A 27,204-nucleotide genomic window follows, 5' to 3' on the forward strand; every position below is an offset into this window, starting at 1 on the left:
AATTGATTAAATGGCTAGAGAAATTTATGATGTTTTTTCTTTTATAGTTTTTATTTCAAATAAATAAAAATATAATAATATTTAATAAGAAATAAAATAATAAATACCCAGTATTTATTTTATAGTAGCAGGGATTGAACCTAAGGGAATTCTACTTCTGAGCTACACCCCAGCTCTTTACATTTATTTTATTTTGAAACAGTCTTAGAAGTTCAATGAGGCTAGTCTCCAACCAGCACTCCTCCTCTCTGAGCCAATCAAGTATGGGATTATAGGTATGCAGCACCATACTTGGCCCCAGGGTTTATTTTAATCATATAATCACAACTCAGCTTTAGAAAAATCTTAACAGGATCTCAATTCACTTAGAATATTAAAAAAATTAAAAGTAAAATTTCCATCAAAGAATGATGTCAATACCCAGGTGTAATGGTGCATGCCTATCATCCCAGTACTCGGAAGGCTGAGACAAGAATAACACAGGTTCAAGGCTAATCTCAGCAATTTATCTACAAATTGTTCTAAAATAAAATTTAAAAATGCTGAAAGTGTAGCTTAGAGGTAGAAGTCTTTGAATTCAATCTCTAGTGACACACACATGTACACACATACACACACAAATGTTGTTTACTTATTCTAATTTTATTCCTCTAACTACTACTACACTTGCAGAATTAACTGTCAGCATTTATTTTACCCATTTGTATTTTTGTTACATATTTATATATTTATTAATATTTTAAATTATAGTATTTTAAATTTCACTTGGTGTCCTTTATCAATGGAGTTTGCTTTTTTGCTGAAAATGTCATTTTTGAGGTTATATATTAATACATTTAGCTGTAATTTATTCACTTTTACTCTTCTATACTGTGCAGTAGAAGGTATAAAATACCAACAGCTTGTTGATTTCCTTACTGATGAACTTCAGATTGATTATATATTTTTATTAAAGATTATATTGTAGTGGAATTTTGTTTATTATTATTATTATTATCATTATTATTATTATTAAAATTTTATTTACTTTTTGGTGGTACGGGGGTTCATGGAAGCCCTTCTACCTCTAGGCTACACTCCCAGACCTACTTTATATTGTTTTATTTGGAAACAGGGTCTCTTAAGCCAGCGCGTCTGGCTTTGAAAGATCCTCCTATCTCCACCTCCCAAGTGCGGGGATTACAAGTGTGCATCACCACGCCCGGCTCTTTTTTATTATTTATTAGTGCATTGTAATCCTACATCTTTAGCAAGGTGCAAGATGGTAGAGGCATACATGTACACATCTCTCATTTAGCCCTTTTCCAGTGTCCACCCCATTACCTCTCCCTCCCTCCTTTGAATGTTTGGCTTAGTGATTGACTTTGATATGTTTGTAAATGTACATCAGGTACATTAGAGGATTTTCCTACTACCCCCATCACTCTCAGTTAGGTTGCCTTATTTGATTGTTATTGGCTCCTCCTTTTTTGTCTAGAGTTCTTCCTATGACTCATTTCATCCCTAGTTCTGCATATTAGAGAAAACATCCTAATTTTTCCTCTTTGTGATTGAATAATCTTACTTCGCATAATGTTCTCCAGTTCCATCTATTTCCTCACAAATTATATGATTTTATGACTGAGCAAAATTCCATTGTGTACATATTACATAGTTTTGTATTCATTCATCCATTGATGAACATCTTGGCTGGTTTCATAGTTTGGCAATTGTAGTAGAATTTCTTATTTATACCTTCTAGAGCACTTGCATAAGTCTCTCTAAAGACTATTTCTAGGTTGTATATTATGTTAATAATAATCTTCACTTGAATTATCAAAACTGTCATCTATTTCTTCCTTTACTGCTCTTTCTAATGCATGAAAACTGTTTCTCACCACAATTACTCTTACCAAAATTTTAATTTCCATTCTGATATAATAAAATATCATTTTATTGTGGCAATAATTTGGATTTTAATGAATACTAATGTATATGCATGTTTTATTGGCCTTTCTGGTTCCTCTTATGCTAATACTCTATTCACATCTCTTGCCCTTTGTTTTTGGTTGGTTTGGTTTTCTATCAGATCCTTTTCTATTTTTTCTTTTAATGATTTGTAAAAATTCATATATTTTTCACACAGATGATCATTATACGTCCTGAAAATATCTTTTTCTAGTGTGAAGCTTGTTTTCACACTTTGTTTATAATGGCTTTTAACACAAAGTATTTATTATCAATAAATGTTTCTTATGTTTGAGATTTTGTTTTTTTTAAGTCTACTCCTAAACTAAAATCTTACAGATATTATATTTTTCCAAGTTTTATGGGCTTGATTTTGAAGTTTGTTTCACCATTAGACATTTATCTTTTTGTTTTGGTATATTTTTATCTAGATAATTGCTTTTTTATTTCCACTTATTAACAAGACCATCGTCTTAAAAATTTATTTGAAATGGTATCACTATCATATATTACTTCAATATATGTGCAAATTCCTTCTGTATTATTTTATTGATCTATGTATTAATCTCTGTACCTGTAAGCATACAGCAGCTTAATTAATAAAGCTGGAAATTAATTTTGAGTTCTGGTAGATGTCTTTCACTTATGTTTTTTTTCAAAATTACCTTCTTTGTTTTTTACTCCCAAGAAAAGTTTAAGAACAGTAAGATTCCAGAACAATTTAGATATTGGTTATAAAGTAAATATGTAGATAATTTACAGAAGAATATTTGTAAGAGATTAGCCTTATCCATATTATTTTATACTTAGATATCTTTATATATTCTTAATTAGTCTGTAGCAGTTGGTTATATCATGTGTTTAGCTTCTTTCTAAATATCTTTTTTTTATTGGTGCACTGTATTCAAACATCAAAGTGGGATACAAAAACTTTTGTAGACATACATGCACACATTGCCCAGTCAGCCCCCACCCGAACCCCACCCCATTCTCTCCCCATCCCTCCTTCCCATGCTTGGCTTAGTGGTTGACATCTAGTATTATAGCACTTTATCCAAAATTAAAAATGATAATTTCATGCTTGGAGATATTTTCTACTATATTTCAAATAAGTTATTTTTGTATAGAAAGCTAAAAATATTAAGACTATTCATTCCTTCCACAACCTTGATAAATTCTTTTTCTAGATCTAATATTTTTGTTAAAGAGTGAGAAGCTTCAATTTAGGAATATTTTTCAAAAATAAAACAATTAGATTGGTTATATTATATTTCTTATGTCTATTATCCATGATTGACTCAATAGTCTAGTCCTCTCTTAGAAAAATCTAATGCTAATCCCCAATTTTCTACTAGAATGTGAATTCATGAGGACTACAAATATAATGTAGTTTTTCTCCTGATATTACAGTTTTTCCCTGTTATTCTTTACCACAAAAGGATCTTTCACTGGACGTGGTGGCGCATGCTTGTAATCTCACCATTTGAGAGGCTGAGATGAGTATTGTGGTTCGTGGACAGCTTCAGCTACTTAGTGAGGCCCTTTGAAACTTAGTGAGACCTTGTTTCAAAATAAAGAATAAAAATATAGGGTCAGGGGTATAGCTCAGAGGTAGAATGCCCCTGGTCTCCATCCCCAGCACCCAGTACCCCCGCCCAAAAAAGGATTTTCCCACACACAATTTTTAATATGAAATTTAACTTCATCCCAATATCACCTTCAAATGTGTTCAGTAATTACTATATCCACTTACTATTTATTTGTAGGCCATTTTCATTCCCTTACTTTGTTGTTCTTTAAAACTTGCCAAAATGTTTGACACTTTTAATCTTGCTTTAAATAGGTCTTTCCATCCTCTTTCCCATAATCTTATTCATTGCTCCCCTCGGAAGTCCTTCTATGTGCACACAGCTTTTAGATAATGAGGTACGAAGGCTGAACATGGTGACCTAGGAGCATTCTAGGTAGCTACTGAGACAGAGGGTCCATTCACTCCAGCTCTGTGATGTGGAGCCCTTTACATTTTGTTGCAGGTAATAATGGTTTCATTTTCTTTCCCTGAGTTTACATTATTTCAAATCATTCACTAAATAGAATTTTTTACAAGAAGACTTTCCCCTTTCCTATTTCTTTCAATTATACTTTCTGATATATTTTGGTTAATAGCAAAAATATTTTATTTTTTATCTTCAAGTCTCCTCAAGTTCAATGTATTTTAAATGATTATATTCTATAAGTACATTTGTCGGTTTAGTTTTCTTTATTTGGGGTAGATACTCAGAAGTGGTATTGCTGGATCATAGGGAAGGTTATTCCCAATTTTCTGAGGATCATCCATACTGTTTTCCAAAGTGTTTGCACTAATTTCCAATCCCACCAACAACGTTTTAGAGTTTCCACTTCTCCGTATCCTTGCCAGCATTTGTTGTTGTGTTTTGAATTATTGTCATTCTAGTTGGAGTTAGGTGAAATCTCAGGGTAGTTTTGACTTGCATCTCTTTAATTGCTAATGATGTTGAACATTTTTTATACATTTATTGGCCATTTGCATTTCTTCTCTTTTTAAAATGTATGCCTAGTTCACTTGTGCCTTTTTAGATTGGGTTATTTCTTTTCTTAGCATTGATTTTCTTGAGTTTTCTGTATATTCTATATATACATTAGTGCTTCTATTGGAGAGTTGGCAAAAATCTTCTCCCATTCTGTTAGCTCTCTGTTGAAGTTCTTCATAGTTTCCTTTGATGTACAGAAGCCCTTCAGTTTAGTGCAATCCCACGTATTTGATCTATCTTGAATTGACTATTGTGCAGGTTCAGAAAGTGGTATTTATGTCCATTTTTCTGCATATGTTTAAACAGTTTTGCCAACACCATTTGTTGAAGAGGCTATCATTTTTACACTGTGTGTTTTTGTTCCCTTTGTCAAAAATCAACTGACTCTAAGTGTATGGATTTGTTTCTGAATCCTCTGTTCTGAAACATTTTTCTATGTGTGTTATTGTGCCTATACCATGGCTTTATAGTATTGTTTGAAGTGAGTTTTTTTTTCTTTATTTATTTTCTTTTTTCTTTTTTCTTTCTTTCTTTTTTTTTTTTTTTTTTGGTAGTACTGGGGTTCCTGGAAACCCTGGTTTGAAGGCTGGCTTCAAACCAGCACAATCCTCCTGTCTCTGCTTCCCAAGTGCAGGGATTACAAGCCTGTGCCACCATGCCCTGCTGAAGTGAGGTATTTTGATGCCTCTGGAATGGTTCTTGTTGCTGAAAACTACTTTGACTATTTGGTGACTTTTGTTGTTCCAAATGAATTTAAAGACAAATAATTTCTATGTCTGGGTGGAATTACCTTGATAATTTAATGGGTATTGTGTTGAATCTTTAGATCACTTTTGAAAGTATGGCCATTTTGATATTTATTCTGCCTATCCATGAACATGGAACATCTTTCCATCTTCTAAGGTCTTTGTTGATTTCTTTTTTCAATGTTTTATAATATCTTTTCCCTCTCCAATTTAAATATCTTAAAATACTGCATGGAAAGTTGTAAGCCTCTATTAAATTTATCAATACTAATTTCATTCCTAAATTATTTCTTTAGTATTCTCTAGTATTTAATACCAAATGATGCAAAAGCAATACATACTTTCAGACTAGCTTAGAAGTAAATGGTTCATCATAATTTCTTTTCATATTTAATATCTAAATCAGTCTAGTTTTATTATCCTTTTCTCCATGGTAAACAGTTTTTAATTTATTATAAACACTTGTTTTTGAGGTCTTCTCTCCGTGTTTTATAAAATATCTCCATAATCAGTGTTCTTTTTTTTTTTGTGGTGGTACTGGGGTTCCTGGAAGCCCTTCTACCTCCGAGCTAAACTCCCAGACCTATTTTATATTTTTATTTGGAAACAGGGTCTCTTAAGCCAGTGTGGCTGGCTTCAAACCTGCGCAATCCTCCTGTCTGCCTCCAAGCACAGGGATTACAAGCATGCGCCACCTCGCCAGGCTATAATCAGTGTTTTTATTATGCAATTTTTTTCCTGAAACCCCCAAATAGTTTTCAAGGACACTATACACATAAAAAAGTTATGATAAATTTTATTAGTGAGTTGATTCCCATTATTTAATGAAAAATCATGTTAAAAAGTGAAGACTTTTGCAATGAATAGTGACGCTGGTTAGGTTTGGACAGAGGGTAGATCTGAAGTTTATAATGACAATAAGTAATAAATACCTGTTTTCTCTTATTTTTTCAAGCTTAAAGGCAAAGGGCACCATCACCAACACATATAGTACTTTTGAGGAGCAAGGAAAAGGGATCAAAACAGGAATGACTCTGTTCCTAAGCTTGTTATTTGCGGTCTCTGGCTATCCCAGGTTCTCCCAGACATACACTTCCACTCCCTCAATCTCAGTGTGACAGGCTCATTTGTTATCAGTGACCTTAATGAACTTTTAGTCAAGGTCAGAGATCTCCCACTTAAAAACCTACAAATTCTGCAGGACCACCAGATGAACATTCCTCCTTTCTGTCAGAGAATGAGGGAGTTTTTGTTACCAAAGATTGTAAGCGAAATAGTAGAAGATTATAATTTTTTTTCTTAGAAATCAATTTGAAATTTAAGCCTAATAATTGGATGATTAGTTGTCTATTTTATTAGGTAATGATATAACTTAATTTTCTAATTAAAAAGTTAACTTTACTAATTGGTAACATCAGTTTGGGAACAGAGTTTGAAATTATCTCTACATTCTATCATTCACAATCATCCATGAGTAAGTAACAACACATTTAAGTGGGAACAATATAGTACCTACCCTAAGGTCGTTTGAAGATCAAATGAGACAGTATTTACAAAGTGCTTGAGACAGTGTCTACAATATAGTAAATTTTTAAAGCATGACAACGCATTATTTTTTCTTATTATTATCTATTGGTTATTTTTATAATCACCAAGAGACATTTTAAGATTACCTTGTATTTTATTAGATATGTATTTTTCTATCTATATCATTTCATAAATAATGGTAGTAAATATCAACTAATTACAGGTAAATATTATTTGCCAATAGAAATTCAAGATAGGAATATTTTATGATTATTAATACAACACTAAAAGTAATAAATATTGTAATTTTTCTGGGTCAAACGAATCAAAATAGTAGCTAGAAGTTGTTGGATATGAGATAAAAAGTATAGGAAGTATCCAAGGTTTTCTTTTCAAGCATGCTTCAATCAAAGTAAACATTAAATGAAACAAAACTATTTTATACATTTTTAAATTAAATTTTCACATAGTAATCAAGAAAGGTGCTAGACATATTTTTTATTTTATTAAGTTAGTGTACTAAAATTCTCCAAACAATGCTGACTGATCATTTTCTGGTTAAAGATAAGTTCAATTGACAAAAAAGTCTTAAACTCTAAGAATTACTACATTTTTATGGAATTGGAGTAAAATGGTTTAGGATATTATTGCAGCTTTCAGGGTAAAATAATTCTTCAGACTATGGCTTTTAAAAGAGAAAAGAGTATTTTGATTTACTAAATATTACAGGAATTATATAGTTTATTTGACATCTGGATTAAAAAGAAGACAAATTCTGCCTAAAACCAACATTATCCCAAGATCATTAAGAAGAATTCACCATTTATTATTTTAATTCATACCAATTGATAACAGAATTGGATATATCTCTAGACAGGTATGACAATGGGAAATTTGATCATGCATTTTTCAGAGAAAACAACATGTTACCCTAGGCAAAGGGGTAATATGAGATGTAATTTGATTTAGTGAACTCCAAATGACTTTGGAGACTGCACATGAAATTCTGATGAGTGGTCACAACTAGATTAGAAGAGCCAAAGATCAAACCCTATCCTTCTGCCTGCTTGTGTTTCCCTTCCTTATGCCATCAAAAGAAGCATTCAGTCTCTGAGAAAAAAAAATCTTATTGAAGTGAAACTTAATATATTAAATAATATAATCCCAACAATTGTAAGGTCATGTTTGCTAACTTGAATTTGTCATTCTTTTACTATGTAGAAAAGGAACACTCATTTTCTCTCTGTCTTTTACTAAATGAATTGTAATTTCTACTAAGTCTACAGGTTGGCAAAGAATAAATAGTATAAAATATTGAGATAATTTTCTGTAAAAATTTAGTGAATTATAATCGATCAAAACAATATAAAGGCAAACAATATAAATCTTTTAAAAATTCCGATCATATTAGCAATGTATTCGATTAAGAAGTTCATGATTAAGAAAATATAAGCCAGGTGTGGTGGTGCAAGCTTGTAATACCCGTGCTTGGGAGGCGGAGACAGGAGGATCACGCAGGTTCAAAGCCAGCCTCACTGGCTTAAGAGACCCTGTTTCCAAATAAAAATATAAAAATAGGTCTGGGAGTATAGCCCGGAGGTAGAAGGGCTTCCTGGAACCCCGCAACACCAAAAAAAGAAAAAAGAAAAAGAAAATATTATTTTACGAAATCAAAATACTGAATAATCCTATTTACCTGCAAGACTAAATCCAAATTCTTCACAATGGTCTACAATTACCCACTTCCTACCATATCTCAATCAAACAGTATATTCAAGGGAAACTGCTAGTGCTATTTTTGAAAATATTTTTGTGTGTTCTGATATTAATATTTTCTCACACTTTATATTTTTAAAATGCCCCTCAACCTTCTACATGCTTAGTTAGAATATGGCTTTTTTTTCACACCACTTAAGACTAACTTGATCTTTAAAGACTTTCTATGATCTCTTTCCATGGGATTCTTTCCTACTTATTGGTTTTCTCCAATATTTCTTAAGATCTAGATCATGAGCCTGAAAATAGTTCTATAATATGCATCTTGGGGAGACTGTTTGGGGCCCTACTATCTAGCACTGTGCTTCAACTAGAGGATACAAGTAATAATCATTTTTAGGTAGGCATATTACTCAGGGTTCTCCAAAAGAAACAGATGCAATATGATAGTGGTGATAGATAGATATTGTGTTATTGGAATTAGCTCACACAGATATGGAGGCTGAAAAGCACTACTATTTGCTATGGCCACACTGGAGAACCAGAAAAACTAGTGGTGCAATTCAATCTAAATTCCAAGGCCTGAAATCAGACAGCTGAGATCATTTCCAACCGGAAGCTAAAAATCAGAGAATGAGAAATTTGTAGGAGAGAGCTAGTGCTAGTCAATAGTTTGAAGACCATAGAATTAGAAGAAGAGCAAGAGAAGATAAATATCCCAGCTCAAGAATGGAGAGATAAATCACCTTTCCTCCACTTTTTTGTTCTATCTAAGCCTCAGTGAAATAAATGAAGCTCTTCTACTTCAGTTAGGATGATCTTCTTTACTCAGTCTACTGATAGGATATGAATTGCAATAGAGTTTTTGCAATACATATTACAATAATTTCTCTAGCAGATGCAGCTATCTTTAGCTCTGCTATATATTAATACATATATACATTTAATGTTATATATCATGTCATATATTAAAAGATTGCTGATTCTTACAAATTAAAGAGAAAGACTGAATAATCATTTAATTCAAAGCATATTTTGTAGTATATGTGAATGAAATATTTCTCCACAAAATCAATTAGGTAACCTACAAAATAATAGGCTGAAATCATTAAATAGGAATTGAGCTGGCTGCATTGAGAGAAGTGAATGAATGACACAAAGAAAATATTTAATGGTATTGAACGGAAAGTTCTTGACTTACATGTTTGTTATTTAGCCTGCAGCAGGTGCCATTTTCAGATGCCAAGAAGAAAGCAACTCAATTTGCAAGATGAAGTTTAACCCTTTCTCCCATCACTGAGCTGAAGGTAATATTGATATCTGTAGTATAAAACATAGCACACAGATCAAGCATAGCAGAACACAGCAAATGACAATTTCATGGGAACTTGAAGGAGACTCCCCTGCCTGCCCTTAACGTATTCGGCCATATGACTTTGAATGTCAAATATCTAAAATACAAAGCATACTTCAAGTTACATATAGCATATTTTATTCCAATAGAATTTCTTTAAAATGCAATAAATAATTAAGGTTTTGTCAGTTAGTATATCTACAACAGGATATGGAGAGATGATGATCCCAAGCTTCCAGTACACATTTTTAAAAGTAAAGGCATACATTAAAACTAATTAAATTTGTTGATCAATCAAATAATAAATATGTTAAAATATATTCTATACATGCAGGGAGTGGTGGCACATTCCTGTAATGCCAGTACTTGAGAGATAGACAGGAGGATTGCCGGTTTGAAGCCAGCTTCAGCAACTTAGCAAAGTCTTTGAAATTTGGTGTGACTCTGCTTCAGAATTAAAAATAAAACGGGGCTGGTGTGTGCCTTGGCGGCAGAATACCCATTGACTTGCTACATAATACCCCCAACACAGAGATTCTATACACAAAGTGCTTGCCATTGCTATTCATTTGTAAAGTCTCTGTGGCTAGCCTTAAGTAAAAAGACAAATTTTTCATGACAAGGATGGTAAGTAATACATAAATCTCTGGAAAGGCAAAAGAATCAGGCTTAGAGGCTCTGGAGCAATATGGAAAAATCATATTATACCTACAATTACCCAAGTCAGAACCTGCTGCCCCACATATCCACCCTGTGATGCAGGGCAAAGTTTATTGTATTTTGAATCTGCCACCAAGTCTTTTCTCCATACACATGTATTAATTAATTAATTAATTAATACACGTGTATTAAGAGTATACAGAAATCAATAGATATAATACATCATGTAATTCACGTGGGTCTCCTCTAGTAGAGTAGGTTTTGGTTAATGTCAGTTCAGCCTTTGATGTTTTCATAAAGTCTAGAGTTAAGAAAAAACTGCAAATACTTCGACACATGTTATCATGATCAAGGTGGGTAAATCTAGGAAAGAAACAAGTTTATTTATGGTTTACTTACCAATTTCAAGGACCATTTTTGATATATTTAATTCCACCCAGCCCTCAAAGTGTTTGGATTGTAGTTGGAGGAAGAGTCAGGCCAGCTTAGGCAGGCAGAGCTGGCAGGACAGTGTGGACTTTACGAAGGCCTTTTTTTCTCCTCCATTCTTTTAACTTAGACTGAAATCATCTTGCCACATGGAGAATAATGCTGTCAATGGTTAAAGAGGAAAACAAAGTGAATTAAGGATGTAACATGCAAGCAATCACAAAAATCCAACCTAAAAAGGGACCCAGGAGAGCTATCTTTAACATTCATGAAAAGTGTTCGCACAAATAGACCCTGATTTCTGAAGAACAAAGCACTAACTAAATTCTAATGCAACAAAATGTTTTCCTCCAACTTCAGTCTAATACATTACAGAGTGAATTCTTGTTTTACACCGAAAATGGGTTTATTTATAGACATTTTCTTTTGCAGTTACACAATTACCGCTGCTGGCAATTAGAAGTGATGGTCTTTCCTCGATCTTATTTCATCCTAGTACTGTTTTGTTTCCAGTGATTCGCTTTACAAGTTAACTTCCTAAAAGAGTGACGAAACAAAACTTTAAGGATATTAAGTTAATTGTTGTTTGCTATACAACCCAGCTCCTTTTTTTTTTCTCAAAAACATCATGTTTAGTAAAATGTTTTGGACACAAAAATAACCTGTTATATTATTATTATTTTATTTATAAAAAATTTTAGAGGAAGGAGACAAATCCATTATATTGAAAGCGGATGCCTGCCAATGAATGTGTTGAATCAAGAGTGGAGGCGAAATTACTGATTATAAGGGGATTTTTTTTTTTTTTGGTGGTGGTGGTACTGGGGTTCCTGGAAACCCTTCTACTTCAGGGCTACACACCCAGACCTATTTTTATACTTTTTTATTTGGAAACAGGGTCTCTTAAGCCAATGCGGCTGGCTTCGAACCTGCACGATCCTCCTGTCTCCGCCTCCCAAACGTGGGGATTACAAACGTGCGCCAGCACACCTGGCTATAAGAGGATTTTTTAAATTGAAAATGATATACATTTAAACTGTGCTTGGTGCCCCCCCATTTCCCTTCCCCCTTCCCAACAATGAGTGTCCAGGTTAATCATGCTATATTCATACTTTTACACATATTCGGATGTACTTCCTCCATGATTCAACCTCAGCCTTCTTCCTCTCCTATTCTTCCATTCTAGTTTTGCTATTTCCCCTACATTTTTTGGATGATATCTCCAGATATCTTCATTATCTAGAGTCCTCTTGGTATCCCCAATGCTCCCTAGTTTAGAAAATTTAGAGAAAACATGTGTCCCTTCTCTTTCTGTGCTTGGCTGACCTCACTTAATGTTCTCCAGATCTTTCCATCTTCTTGCAAATGTCATGACTTTGCTCTTCTTTATAGCTGAATAGAATTCCATTGTGGTATTTCCCATAATTTTCCAATCCATTCATTTGTTGATGGAGACTTAGGTTAGTTCCATATTTTGGCTACTAGGAATTGTGATGCTATGAACATAAGAATGCATATGTTACTGTAATTCTCTGATTTCGCCCCTTTGGAAAAATACCCAGGAGTGGGATCATATGGTGGATCTATTCCCAGTTTTCTAAGGAATCTCCATAGTAGCTGAACTAGTTTGTATTCCCAACAACAGTGTAAAAATTCCTCTTTCCCCACATCCTTGCCAGCATTTGTTGTTATTTGACTTCTTTATGCTTGCCACTCTGATTGGGGTTAGATGGAATCTCAGCAGAGTTTTGATTTGCATCTCCCTGATGGCTAATGATGTAGAACATCTTTTCATGTATCTATTGATCATTTGTATCTCTTCTTTTGTGAAATGTCTATTCAGTTCAGCTGCTCATTTCTTGATTGGCCCGGACTTCAAATTATACTATAAATCAATAGTAGTAAAAACAGCATGGTATTGGCACAACAGCAGGCATACTAACCAGTGGAACAGAATAGAAGATATAGAAAGAAACCCACACACCTCTAGTCAATTAATATTTGACAAGCTTGTATGCTGGTGTAAAGACAGTCTTTTCAGCAAATGGTGCTGGGAGAACTGGTTATCCATTTGTAGAAAGATGGAACTAAATCCTTACCTCTCACCATGCACAGGAATCAACTCGAGATGGATCAAAGATTTAGAAATTAGACCAGAGACTGTGAAGTTATTAGAGGAGGGCATAGGCTCAACACTACAACATATAGGCACAGGCAGTGAGTTTCTCAACAAGACCTCCAAAGCTCAGAAAATTAAATCAAGAATTAACAAGTGGGATGGCATCAAACTTAAAAGTTTCTTCTCATCAAAGGAAATCATCAAGAACCTAAAGAGGAAACCTACAGAATGAAAGAAGATCTTTACCAACCATCACTCAGATAGAGGGCTAATATCTAGAATATACAAAGAGGTCAAAAGACTCTACACTAGCAAAACAAACAACTCCCAGCTCCTTTTATTTCTTACTTTTAAATAGTATCTCCCTGAGTTAGAGTACATTTGAACCTGCAATCTAACAGTCCCAGCTTTCCAAGTAGTGAGATTACAGGCATGCACAATTATGCCCAGTATCCTTCCTCTTTAAGTTTTTATTTTCTCACAGCAGTGCAAAGCTGACTAACAAATATGTGTGCATTATAAGGCATAATACTATAACAAATATGCCTGAGGCATCACATCACCCAAGAACCACAGAGTTCACTAAAATCATGCATCTGTCATGTGCTTCTCCCCATTCCTCTTCCATTCCCTCCCCTCCAAGCACCCTCCCAACACACGCACACACACACACACACACACACACACACACACACACACACACACCATAGAAATCCCATCTGAATGTCATTTTTGTTTGTTTTGAATAGTTTTATTATTTGTGTATAAATACAAATTTATACAAATTGTAAAACTTGTACAAAAGAATAAGTTCTGAAAATAAGATGAAATATTTAATAACTGAGTATCTGAATAAAAGTAGGATTCAAAGATGCCTCAGACAAGGGCAGAGGAAGAAGACAACACTGAAAAATCCAAACAAGAACTGAGATTAATATCTGCCAAAGACAATGTCCTATGGGATCCCTGAAACCACATACCACATAAACAAGTATTGAGTAAATGAACTCCAGAGATGTATGTTTCTCCCTCTCCAAATCTGGTTCTATCTCATTTCCAGGGCTCTGTACCCACAACATCTCTGATGGCTTGTCAGTTATCTGCTTTGCTCCTCTCTCTGCATTTTCCCATTCTCCCCTTTCCTTGCCTATCTCAAAATCTTGTTAATTCTTCATCCTCCTCTCTTATAATGTTAGATAGATCTGATTATTCCTCAAAGACTGAATTCCTCTGGATTCATATTCAAAAATTCATATTATAACTTTAGCTTTATTACTATTAAAACACTGATGTTGTCTCTCTTCTTTCATTCAAACATTTATTGACTGACTACCATCTGTTGGGCACTGTTTTAAGAAATTTGGGGTATATCAGTGAACAAAAAGTATCCCAAAGTTAGGGGAAAGATATGATAAATAAGTAAATCTAAATGTTTTGGAGGAAGGAAAATTCTACAGGAGAAAGGTCATCAGAATTGTCAGAGTGAGTTCCAGGAAACAGTATTACTAATTTGAGTAGTAAATAGGCTTAAATGAGAAGGTAATATTTAGCAAGGAAATGAAAAATATCAAAGAACTAGCCTTGCAAATAGCCATGGCAAGGCATTCCACAAAGTAAAGTAAAAATCTGAGTGTCCCTGGCTTATTCTAGGGAAACAGCATGGCAAAGTGGCTATGGCTGGCTGAGGAAAAGAAAGGAAGACAAGGAAGAGATGTCAAAGAAGAAATAGGAAACCAGATTGGACAGGGCTTAGAAGGACTTATTGAGGGCATAGTCCTTTACTGTGAGTAAAGAGAAAAGCTATCCTTGTATTTGATCTACATCAGATTGAAAATTGATCTCTATGCAAGGACCATCACAGATGCCTTGTGTATATTCAAAACTCCAATGCAACACTGTGTTTCCCTGCTGACTGGTTGAGTGATATATGAGCAGTTTCCTGCATCACTGTTGACACTGCAGGAATCTCAGTGGAGAGAGCTATAAAAGCAGACTCTCATTCTCTTAAGTAAAACATTATCCAAAAAAGAAGGCATCATTATATACTGGCTGAGACAGCAGGCTCTGGATTCGAGCTGCATGGGTTTCAAAGCTTCAGTGTCCTTATCATTAAAATGGTAGTGACAATGAGCCATGCTTCCTAGAGGACTAGAGAGGGGGTGAATGTTATATGAAAAGCCCTTAGTATCATTCTGGGACAGAATAAAACTCCACTTGTATACATGTGATATCACAGAGTTTAATGAAGTAAGCCAAGTAAGTATATGTGGTAAGCACTCCAGCTACAAGTATTTGCACATCTCTGTTAGTACCGTTATCCCACCACCTTTCAAATATATTATTATACATAATACATTTTCAGGCAATGATTTGATAGACTCATGGTATTTAGCATGCAGAAAGAAAATGACAATTACAATAATTACAATTATCATTTTAAACCAAAGCAGTTCAACAAAAGATTAGATACTTGTATGAACACTAATAATGTTTGCAGAAAATTCATGACAAAAGAAAACTGCAGGCATCTAGAAACAATAGGGTCAGAGAAAGAATATAAAATAGAAATTTCATAGCTACTTAATATAATGTATATTAAAATCTTTTGGTTTAATAGATATCTTTACTGCTGCATTCTTTTTATGAGATAGATAAGTAGATAAAGATCTTTAAAAATCATATAAAGGAGATAAATTTATTAGTAACACTCTTCATACCCCCACCGCACCACAATATCTCATACTCATCAATCAAGAAAACTTCAAGCTGGGTGTGGTGGCGCACGATTGTAATCCCCGCACTTGGGAGTCTGAGACAGGAGGATCACACAGGTTCGAAGCCAGCCTCAGCTACTTAGTGAGGCTCTCAACAACTTAGTGAAGCCCTGTTTCCAAATAAAATATAAAATAGGTCTAGGAGTATAACCCGGAGGAAGCCTCTGGGTTCCACCTCTAGTACCACCAAAAAAAAAAAAAAGAAAGAAAGAAAACTTCAATGTAATGCTACATATATGTGTTTTTAAGTCAACTAAGAAGTATCGAACAAGTTTCTTGAAAAGATACGTTTACTATGCATTATTTGAGATTTATCACGTTTGCAATTCCTGAGATAGGTAGTCATCTTGGTAAACTGCAATTTTAATAAAGACAATCTTCTCTCTCTTATTATCAGTTTGCAATGAGCAACCTACCATTTTATTTTTAAAAAGACATTCTAGAGATTTTGCCCTTTTAATTGAATGTCTAGATTTATTTTGTTCTCTTTCCACAACTAATGACTGTTTTTGGTTCATTTTCAATAAAACTTAATGACTAAATTAAAAAGGTTAATCAGGTTTAAATAAAGATGAGGGTGACATTTCTTCCATATTTGTATGGCTCGCAACCTGCTTTTCCACTAATTTCGAATTCCGTTTTCTGTGGAAATTATGCCCTCTAAAAACACGTGTTGTGAAAAGGGCCATCTGGGGCAAAAGTGGATTTTTGCATCCAAAACTAAGAATATTTTAAAATAAAAACTTATACCAAGTGAGGTAGCCATTTAATTAACATTTTAGGTAGGGGTCACTGCTTTTCATTTGAATGAAAAGAAGCTAAAAAGAAAACCCAGGAGAAAATATAACATCAAAACACTTTGCTGAACTAAAAAATGGGCATGAGACAGTAACATGAGGTCTGTACTGAATCCTATTGAAGGCTGTAATTAGCCTGTGCTTCAGTATTTTGCACAATACAATGAAGCACTATTTTACCCAATATATCTTAATTAAAAGCAAAAACACAATACAACACAAAGCTACCATCAAAGAGGCGTTATTGGCACTCACATAATACAGAAGATGAGGAAGGATTTTGTTTTCTTTGTTTGGCAAGAAAATTGGAACTAGGCATTCTATTTTCCACACTGTTCTCAATATAGAAGCATTTATGTGCCCAAAATTCCATTTGCACTGTAAATTATATGGATGAAAGCCACAGAGAAAGAGATAGTTTGTTGTTTTATAATTCAATAGTAGTAATGCTTGGGTCTCTCTTCTTTCTCTTTCACAAAGGAAATAATTATTGAAGGCTTGGTTTTTACCACAATAGGAAAGTTAGTTGAATATTATAATGTTCATGTTTTATATTTCTTTTTTTACTGGGATGCATTGATTATGCCATAACATGAAAATATACACACAAAATAATTTTCCTGTTGTGAAAATTCTGAAGTTTGAATATCAAAGGGACCAGAATAGTTCATTGTGTTCTATTCTTTGTAATTTCCTAATACAAGAGAGGAAAAACAGCGAAGAAAGTTCTATCTCATAAAAATTATGAACAAATTTTCTCCTCTAAAAGCAGTTATCACCATCACTAATATAAGCAAGGGAAAAGAGGATGAAACAAAGGATACCTAAAGAACAAAGCTATAGTGTGTGAGCATTCACACAGATTTTAGTTAACTCACATGAGACCAGTCAAAGAGTAAATATGCAATCAGTGCTCTAATTCATTTTGAGAAACACAGTCTAATACGCTTGAGTTAACCATAAAATAAACCATAACGAGGGTCTGAAGTTCTAGCATCTTTTTACTTTGCATATGACATCTAAGATGTTATTTCTACCAAATTTCTCGAGGATTTAAATAACAACTATGCTTTATCAACTGAGGAGCTAAATGAAGAATAGCACCGCAGCTGATTATTTCCGCAGAGAGTGCTGAATGAGTCTTCTCAGTGGATGTAACCTTAAACTGACTTATGAGGTTTGGTTCATTTGAGACACTCTTGAAGAAACAGGAAGAAGAAAAAAGTCAAAAAGCTAGTCTAATATGGTCCAGAAGCACCAGTTATATATGAGGAACCAGAGACACAACTGAGTTTTCTTACACATTACTGATAGTAACAAAGGAAAGCAAGAACCCAGAACATCTATTTCCCAAGCTCACTTCTTTGGTACTAGCATTACAAAAGTAATGTCCTTTCTGGTTTCAATGTCTACAAAATATAAACCAAATTATTAAACAATTAGAGGGTTACAAAATGCCTGGAGTAAGTAAGTTAAATATTTTAAAGCATTCCTGCTAATGGAATTATGGCCTTATGTACTAATATTCTGTGCCTACCCTGTACCCTTTTAACAATGTATGGCCCCATCACACAATAAAAGAAATTATCACTAAAACAGGCCAGGAAAAGAGGAAAATAGTGGTGTAGAGTGAGCAGATCACACCTGATTTTATCTGTGTCTATCAAAAGAACTATGGAACGAATGTTAAACTAAGAAATGAGTATGGGGTATATAGCATGATGTAATAAAATATTTAGATGGATACTGAAAAGTCTTGAAATTTGAATTTACTGAATCTGACTGATATACAGTCTTGGTTTGGCAAAAGTATATCAAATCATCAAAGTGTTTGGTTAGGGAAGATGTGGCTAAAATAACAGGAAAGCTGTTTACATAAAAAATAATTGGTATAATGTATAGATATGTCACAATACATAATTAGTGAATATTAGATATTGTTAACAATTGTGTCACAACATAATGTGTTTATAAAGACACACTCTTCATTATATTATGAAATTGATTGATAGGTTAAAAACTTTTTGCACCAGTACTTTGGTGCATGCTTGTAATTCCTGTACTTGGGAAGCTGTGACAGAAACACTACAAATTTGAGGCCTAACTTGGTAACTTAGCAAGACTTTGTTCCAAACAATAATAATAATAAAATAAAATAGGGAATGTGGGTGTGCTCAGATAGAAATCCCCTGGATCCTCAGTTCTCTCTCTCTCTCTCTCTCTCTCTCTCTCTCTCTCTCTCTCTCTCTCTCTCTCTCTCTCTCTCTCTCTCTCGTCTCTTCTCTTCTCTTCTCTTTGAACCAGGCCAGTACTTTCAGAACATCAAATATGAGAAACTCTTTGGTTATAGAAGTGAAAAATGAGAAAAAAAATGAGAAGTCAAACACTGATGTTTAAATGGATGGTAAACATAAACAGTTTAAAACTACAAAGTAGTCTTCAACAATACTAACACCTGTAAATCTTCCCCAATCTACAGGAGGAAGAAAAGAGGGAGAGGAAGTGGTGAAAGAAGAACAAAAGTCAGGACACTCCATCCTTGCCAGCTCTCCTCAGCGTTCCACACCTTGAATCTGTCAGAAGATCATTGTCCCTAGAAACAGAAAAATCTGGTCACGTTGAAAAAGTCCCACTCTTAAACCAGTTTATAGTTTCTTCAAAGAAAGAAAGAACTATATTTGAGAGGAAAAATGTCTTCATAGGACACTCTTTGTATTTGTAGTGAATTAGAACTCATTACTTATTATATTTTCAGTTTAAGGAGATATCTGCATTTTATTTTAATTAAACACAATATATTTTAAAACTTAATATTGAAAGCTGTGTATGCATATTCTTCATAACAATATCCACTATCTTCAAATTTTAAATTTCTAATTTACTGAATTTCAGAGGTATCAACCATTTTTAATATAAAGTCTTAGGATAAGAATGTCACTTTATATTCTTTTTTTTTTTTTTGGTGGTACTGGGGGTGGAACTCAGAGGCTTTCTACCTCCAGGCTATACTCCCAGACCTTTTTTATATTTTATTGGGAAACAGAGTCTCAATAGGTTGCTGAGAGCCTCACTAAGTAGCTGAGGCTGGCTTCGAATCCATGCGATCCTCCTGTCTCATCCTCCCAAGAGCGGGGATTATAAGCGTGAGCCACCACACCCGGCTCTTTATATTCTTTTATGCCAAAAGTCTAACAAGGACACTGATATATAATAGGTACCTAAAGTATGTGATTAAAATGTATATGCATGAAAAATAATTACATATAAGAATACATGAGATGAAACTTAAAAGTGTTTTGATTTTATTTTAAAATGACTTTCTTCTTATTATGTTATAGTTTGAAAACATGATTCTTTTTGCATCATAAATTTGTATATAATTTTCCTGTTCATTTCCTATAGTATCTAAGACTGCTTAAAATAGTAATAACTGGCTTAATATTAATTTTATGATTGCTTCAGAAATCATTCCAGAGAATAAAACTCTAGACTTACTTATGCCTCTCCTAAGTCATATGCTTAGCTTTAGATGTATATTTGAAGAAATTTGTGGAGTAATAACTTTATTTTCCCAAACTCTAATTTTAAAAAATCCCTGTCTTTCATCGTGGAAATACATGTATGCATTTGGATATCATTCACTTCCCATCCATAGCAAAACAGACATTTGGAGACATGAGTTATAACTTAGATAACAAGAAGTTTATATTCTTGTAGAATGAAATTTATAAGACTTCTCACATCTTTATATCTTGTGCCTAATATTTCCTTAAATGTTTTTGTATCTGCCTATTTTGTGACTCATATTTTCGTGAGTAACTTGATTGGATTCTAATTTAAGTAGTAGAGATCTTAAATAAGGGCTTTATGTTTCTTGTTTGTTTTTGACCACAGTATTTATCTCTCTTGTAGTAAGAACTTTGACGAATGAGGAAATACTATCTGAATCCCGTCTTTAGAAAAGCTCTGTGTGGATCTGTCACCATTGCAGCTGCTAAAACATTCACGTGTTAGAGAAACTGTGAGGAAACTAAATGAAATGGTAAATAACTATTCTATCATCTGAGCATAAAGTTTGTTTGGAGTGAGTACGCTTTGGGTTTTTGTTTGCTCTGGCTGCCATAACAAAATACCATAGACGAGGTCACTTAAGCAAAAGAAATTTATTTTCTCACTCTTCTGAAGGCTGGAAAATCAAGACAGAGGTGTCAGCAAGGTCTGCGAAGAGGACTGTCGCCTGATCTGCAGACTCTGCTTTCTCCTTAGGCCCTAAAACTGTTGAAAGGGAAACCAGTCTCCTCCAGCTCTTATAATGTCACAAGCTTACCTGATTAAAAGCACAAACCTTACAATCCCATTTAACCTTAACCACCCCTAACAGCCTGACCTACAAATACAGTCCCATGGGAAGTTAGATGTTCAACGTGTGAGTGAGTGTTGGGGAGAGAGGAGTCAATCCACATCGTACTCTCATTTTTATTAATTTCAACTGAGAAGTCCATGTGGGGAAATAAGTGAATACAGACTAAGAAAAAGCCAGCGTGAGAAGCTGTTTTAGAATAAGTGATATCTCCTAAATTGACATTTTCTAATTTAGTTTGAGCCACCGTTTTGGCAATAATGCAAGATCTGACAATGGCAGATTCTGGGAAAATGTGACCTAGTGATATGCTTTGTTTCAGACAACATTGCTCAGATAAATCAACAGGTATTTTCGCTGACTTTAAATTAGATTTACTTTAGTCTCCAAATGCTCCCTTCTGGAAGATTATGAGCATCTGAAAACAGTCATCATATTTTCCCCCATTTTAATTTCCCCGTCGCACATCTGAGTGCACTCAAATCATTCCCTTCAACCTGCTGATTGCTGCTACTAATGTTGTGGCATTGTACCACTAATACGATGCTCACTTCAGTGAGAAGCTTTCTGCGTATCTTGCTTTCATTTCCTGTTCTATTTGCTATAAACATAGTTATTTCCATTCTGTTGCTTTCAGTCACATATGGCATTTTGAAACTGTTAAATAAAGAGATTATCAATATTAGATCTATCTCAGCCGTAAAACCTACATTTATAGAGAAATATGATCTATTCAATTCCATTTCTGAAAGCCAAGCATCCTAAAGATGGTCATAAATTCACATGATTACCCAAAGCATTAGATTTTTGCATTTGGAACACTATTTAACTAGAAAAAGAAATCAAACATTCATGCAAGCAAGAAAGAAGTTCCCTATTAATGACATGTGCAAAGAAACTGCAAAATATAAATGATTCTGACTAAGATCATTAATAAAACTTGACACTCAAACAAAATGACTCCATAGTATCTCCTTTGGGGACAGAAAGGATGAGAAGAATATTAAGGTTTTGCCAAATTCAACGTTTTGCAGTAAATCACTTCCTCCTTCATCATTTTGTCAGTAAAATGGTAAAATAATAGTAGAAATAGATGCATGCCATTAACTATAAAAATATAAAATACACATGTGCTGATATTTAATTGATATTTTCCTGGCAGGACTTCAATAACACCAATTATTTCAAACATAATTGTATTATAATCTATTCTCATTTAGATTCTAAAGATGTATGTACTAAAACAGTCATTTAAGCAAATACAACTTTTAAAAACATGTAATCTTAGTGACTGCAGAAAATAAGCTTATTCAGACACTTTCAGTTGAAAGAAATGATGCTTGCGTCTCTGAAAAACATGTGAAAAATTAATACAACATTTGCTTTGGGCTATGATTTGGGAAATTTTCTGAAAATAATTTTCAAGTGAAAAACTCACTTATTTGTTTTACCTTGTTCTTCCAGTTCTTACTCACCATAAAGAAAAATGGAAGTCTTCAAGAGGGTTTCTTTCCTGGAACTTTAACTAACTAAATTCTCCTACTTACCCTGATACTATATCTCTTAGGATGATTTGGGGACTAAGACATGTAGATGTTATAATTGAAAGCCAAATAGGGGCTAATGTCCACCACAGGGGAGATAATTAGAAAAATCATGATTTGAGCTACTGTTGTGAATGATAATCAAGTAGAGTTCTACCATCTGATTACAAGCCTCATTCAGCACAGCCCACGTGTTCTTGGGCATCAAGTGATTAAGCAGTAAACATGCTGAGCTGCTGCTAGGGGGTACAAGGATGCGGGAGACCAGAGCAATGGAAGGGAGCTGTTTATTAGTACAGCATGTGAATGTCATAGTGCTGAACAGGGGAAGAAAGGAAGACTAAACAGTAGACCAGAAACTCAGGGAGGACGCCATGATGACAAATACTCATTACTGACATTAAGCAATAAAATAAGTAGCCAGTGTTTTATAGATCATTCTCTTGCCATTGGAAGAGATTCACATAAGTGATAAAAGTCTGCACTTTATAATAAGCACAAAACCGTGGTTACTAACTATGTACATTTCTAAATATGTGCCCATCCCACTTATATGAGATTCTCCTTGATTAGTGTCTTTTGGTTTTGTTTTTTAGTAAATTCTCATTTACCAGGATTGAAACTACCCTGGGACAAGTAAGCATAAAGATCTTTGAGTAACCAGCACTATCTTCTCTGAAGCAAGAATATATATATTTTTTTAAATAATATATTTTGCATATTTTATTTTTTATTTTTTATTTTTTATTTTTTTGCGGGTCTGGGGGTGGAACCCAGGGGCATTCGATGTCTGAGCTACACCTCCTGCCCTATTTTTTGTTCTTTATTTTGAAACCGGGTCTCACTGAGTTGCAGAGGGCCTCACTAAGTAGCTGAGGCTGTCTGCGAACCATGATCTTCAGGTCTCAGTCTCCCGAATGCTGGGATTACAAGTAGTTTGCATATTTTAAAGATATAATTCAGCCAGGTGTGGTGGCACACGCTTGTAATCCCAGTATTCGGGAGGCTGAGACCGGAGGATCGCCATTCACGGATAGCCTCAGCTACTTAGTGAGGCACTCCATAACTTAGTGAGACCTTGTTTCAAAATAAAGAATAAAAACACAGGGCAGGGAGTATAGCTCGGAGGTCGAATGCTCCTGGGTTTCATCCCCAGACCCGCAAAAAAAAAAAAAAAAAAAAAGAAAAAGATATAATTCATACACAGTTAAAATCCATCCCTTTAAAGTATACAATTCAATGTTTTTTTACTATATTCAGAAGATTTTGCACCCATCATCAATATCTATTGGAGAACATTTAATTTTTAATCAAATAAATATTTGAGCAAAACAACCTAGGAGAGCTCAGTGTGGTGGCACACACTTGCAATCCCAGTACTTGGGAGGTCAAGGTAGGAGGATCACAGTTTGTGGCCAGCATTAGCAACTTGTAAAGGCCCTCCACAACTTAGTAAGACCTTGTTTCAAAATAAGAAATAAAATAGGGCTGAAGGTGTAGCTCAGAGCTAGAATGCCCCTGGGTGTACACACACACACACACACACACACACACACACAAAGACAACTCAGAATAGGAACAAAGTGAGACACAGGAGATAAGTTTCAGAGAAGGTCAAAGAAAAATGAAACATTTTGTTGGTGATATACTTAAATGATTCAGAAATCGGTATTAAAATCATTTATTCTTGCACATTTAGATGTTGATCCACTTTCTGGCTCATGAATCAGAATGGAAGGAACCTCTAAAGGGTTCTTTTTTCTGTTTTTGTTTAGTAGAGAGTCTTTTATAATTTACTAAGTTCTTTTACAGCATTGTATTGTCCAATGAGAAATTCCTCTTGGATGAGTTTGAGAACATACTAAGACTACAAAATATTTGACAAAATCTCACTTAGAACTGACAAGGATCTCTTTGAAAACTATCCCAGTCAATTTTAATTTTTTGGCTAATATTCTAAATGGATTTTTAAATTTAATCATAATCTATGTTCATTTTCAGAAACCTCAGACCATGTCAAGATATGTCTTTAAATGCCTTAACCTGTCAATCAAAAACTGCACTTTACGGTCATCAATAATTGTATGAACAAATACAATGAAAATGCAAGGCAAATTCACACGCACATAAGTGATCTGACCATCAATAGTTGTGAAACAGCACAGATTCAAGAAAATGAAATTGCACAAAGCAGTACACCCTATGGAAAACAGAAGAAAGTGTTCTTTCTTTCAAAAGCAAGGCTGTGGGACATCCTCTGGTAATTTTGACAGCACAGATCCTTTGAAATATATGTTTCCCCTAGAATTTTCAATAAATAAATGTATTCAAATATAGTTTAATATACATTAAGTATCTCACATCAGACATTAAAGGTGATAATTCTCTAAATTGCAGTTATTTGAGATATATTTTAAAAGCTGCTTTCTCCAGTTGTTATATTTTTAGTATGCTGCTCTAGCCTATAATCATAAGACAAATGCAAAATCACACAAAACAATGACAGAGGAAAAAGGCATTTACTTTAATAGTATTTTTAACGATTAAAGCTTAGGGTTTTTCTTCCCCCTATGTCTCTTGATCTTTTCTGACTTAAATTTAACCTTCAGGCCTCTAATGTGCTCTATTGACCCTGACAGGAACACCTAATGGGGTTTTGAAATGATGATCTGCAAATATGTTACTACTGTGTATTGCTCACATTGAATGCCAATATATTTAATCTCTTTGTGTGTGGATGGAAGGTATTGGTGATTGAACCCAGGTGGATTCTACCCCTGACCTATGTTCTCAGCCTTGTTTTATTTGTTTTTAATTATTATTAATTTTTTTGGTGGTACTGGGGTTCCTGGGAGCCCTCCAACCTCCGAACTACAGTTCCAGATCTATTTTATACCTTTTGATTTAGAAACAGGGTCTCTTAAGCCGGTGTGGCTGGCTTTGAACCCGCGCGATCCTCCTGTCTCCTGTCTCCACCTCCCAAGCATGGGGATTACAAGCGGACACCACCACGCATGGCTATTTGTTTTTAATTTTGAAACAGAATCTCACTGAGTTGCTGAAGCTTGCCTCAAACCTATGATCCTTCTCTCAGTTTAATCTATATTTTGATACAGTTTTGTTATAAATTTATATTATAGTTAAAGAGTGCTTTATAAAGTAATAGCCAGGTAAGAGGTTTAGAATGTTCCCATTTTCTCTCAAAGATGAAATTCATTCCACTGTCACACTGTGACCCATGGGTCCAGCCATTGAAGCCTAATAGACATAATCTTCTCAAATTATCACACCAAAACCTCGCTGCTTTTAATGTACTTTCCAAACACTCCAGTAAGAGTGGATGTAAAATACACAATCACCCCACATGTTTAACTATTATTTTCTCAAAAGTCCTATGGAATTATATGACAAAATATGTATCTTTGAGAACCTTAAATAATATGGGTAATGAACATGTGTGAAAAAATTTTGAACTATGTATCTCTATAAGATTTGCTCAGTATTTTTATCAAATTAGTTACTGAATTTGATTACAAATATGATCACCAGTATTAGGACTCTTCAGAGGAACAAAACAAATAAAATGCATAAACCCTACTTTTATTTGCTTATCATTTTATGTATCTATATCTATCACCTATCTATCTGTATGTGTATATATATATATATATATATATACACACATATATGTGTATATATATTTTTCGTACATGTTCATTACCCATATTATTTAGGGTTCTCAAAGATACATATTTTGTCATATAATTCCTTAGGACTTTTGAGAAAATAATAGTTAAACATGTGGGGTGATTGTGTATTTTACATCCACTCTTACTGGAGTGTTTGGAAAGTACATATATATATATATATATATATATATATATATATATATATATATATACACATATATGTGTGTGTGTGATCTGAGTGTATATATAGAACTCATTTATATGTGATATATATAGGACTCATATATATACACACAGATATATATATACACACATATCTATGAATACTTGACCAATAGTATATACTACACACACACACACACACACACACACACACACACACACAATCTGTGAATACTTGACCAAGAGAATATGACTGTGCAGTGGTTTTGTGCTAGTTCTTTTTTAAGTTCAGCATTAAGAGAATGGCAGTAACTTTTTTTATATTTTTAATATAATGGAGATGGAACCCAGGGGCTTTCTACCTTTGAGCTACACCCCCAGCCCTATATTTTATTTTTTAATTTTGAAACAGGGTGTCACTGAGTTGCCAAGGGCTTCACTAAGTAGCTGAGGCTGGCCACAACCCGGATTCTCCTGTCTCGGCCTCCCAAATGCTGGATGGCAGTCTCTTAATTGCTGCTGTATCTTTTTCTTGAAGCCTGCTCCCACCCTATGAATGATCAATCTGATTATCCAAATGAAAAAGATTAAACAAAGAGGCCATGAAACTATGAAGAAGGAAAAAGGACTCATTGTGCCCAAATGTTTGCTTGTCCACCAAAGAACCAGATTTCTTGCACTTTCTAGAGCAGACCTACCATCATCCGAATACTACCAAGTGATCTTGGTCAACATGAGGTAGAGCCTAAGATTACCCAGCTATCAACACCTAACAAAATTCTGAATGATTCTTTTTCGAGATAGTTTTGGATATTTAGAGTTCATATT

The sequence above is a fragment of the Muscardinus avellanarius genome (assembly GCF_963383645.1).
Source record: "Muscardinus avellanarius genome assembly, chromosome: 1".
NCBI lineage: Eukaryota > Metazoa > Chordata > Mammalia > Rodentia > Gliridae > Muscardinus > Muscardinus avellanarius.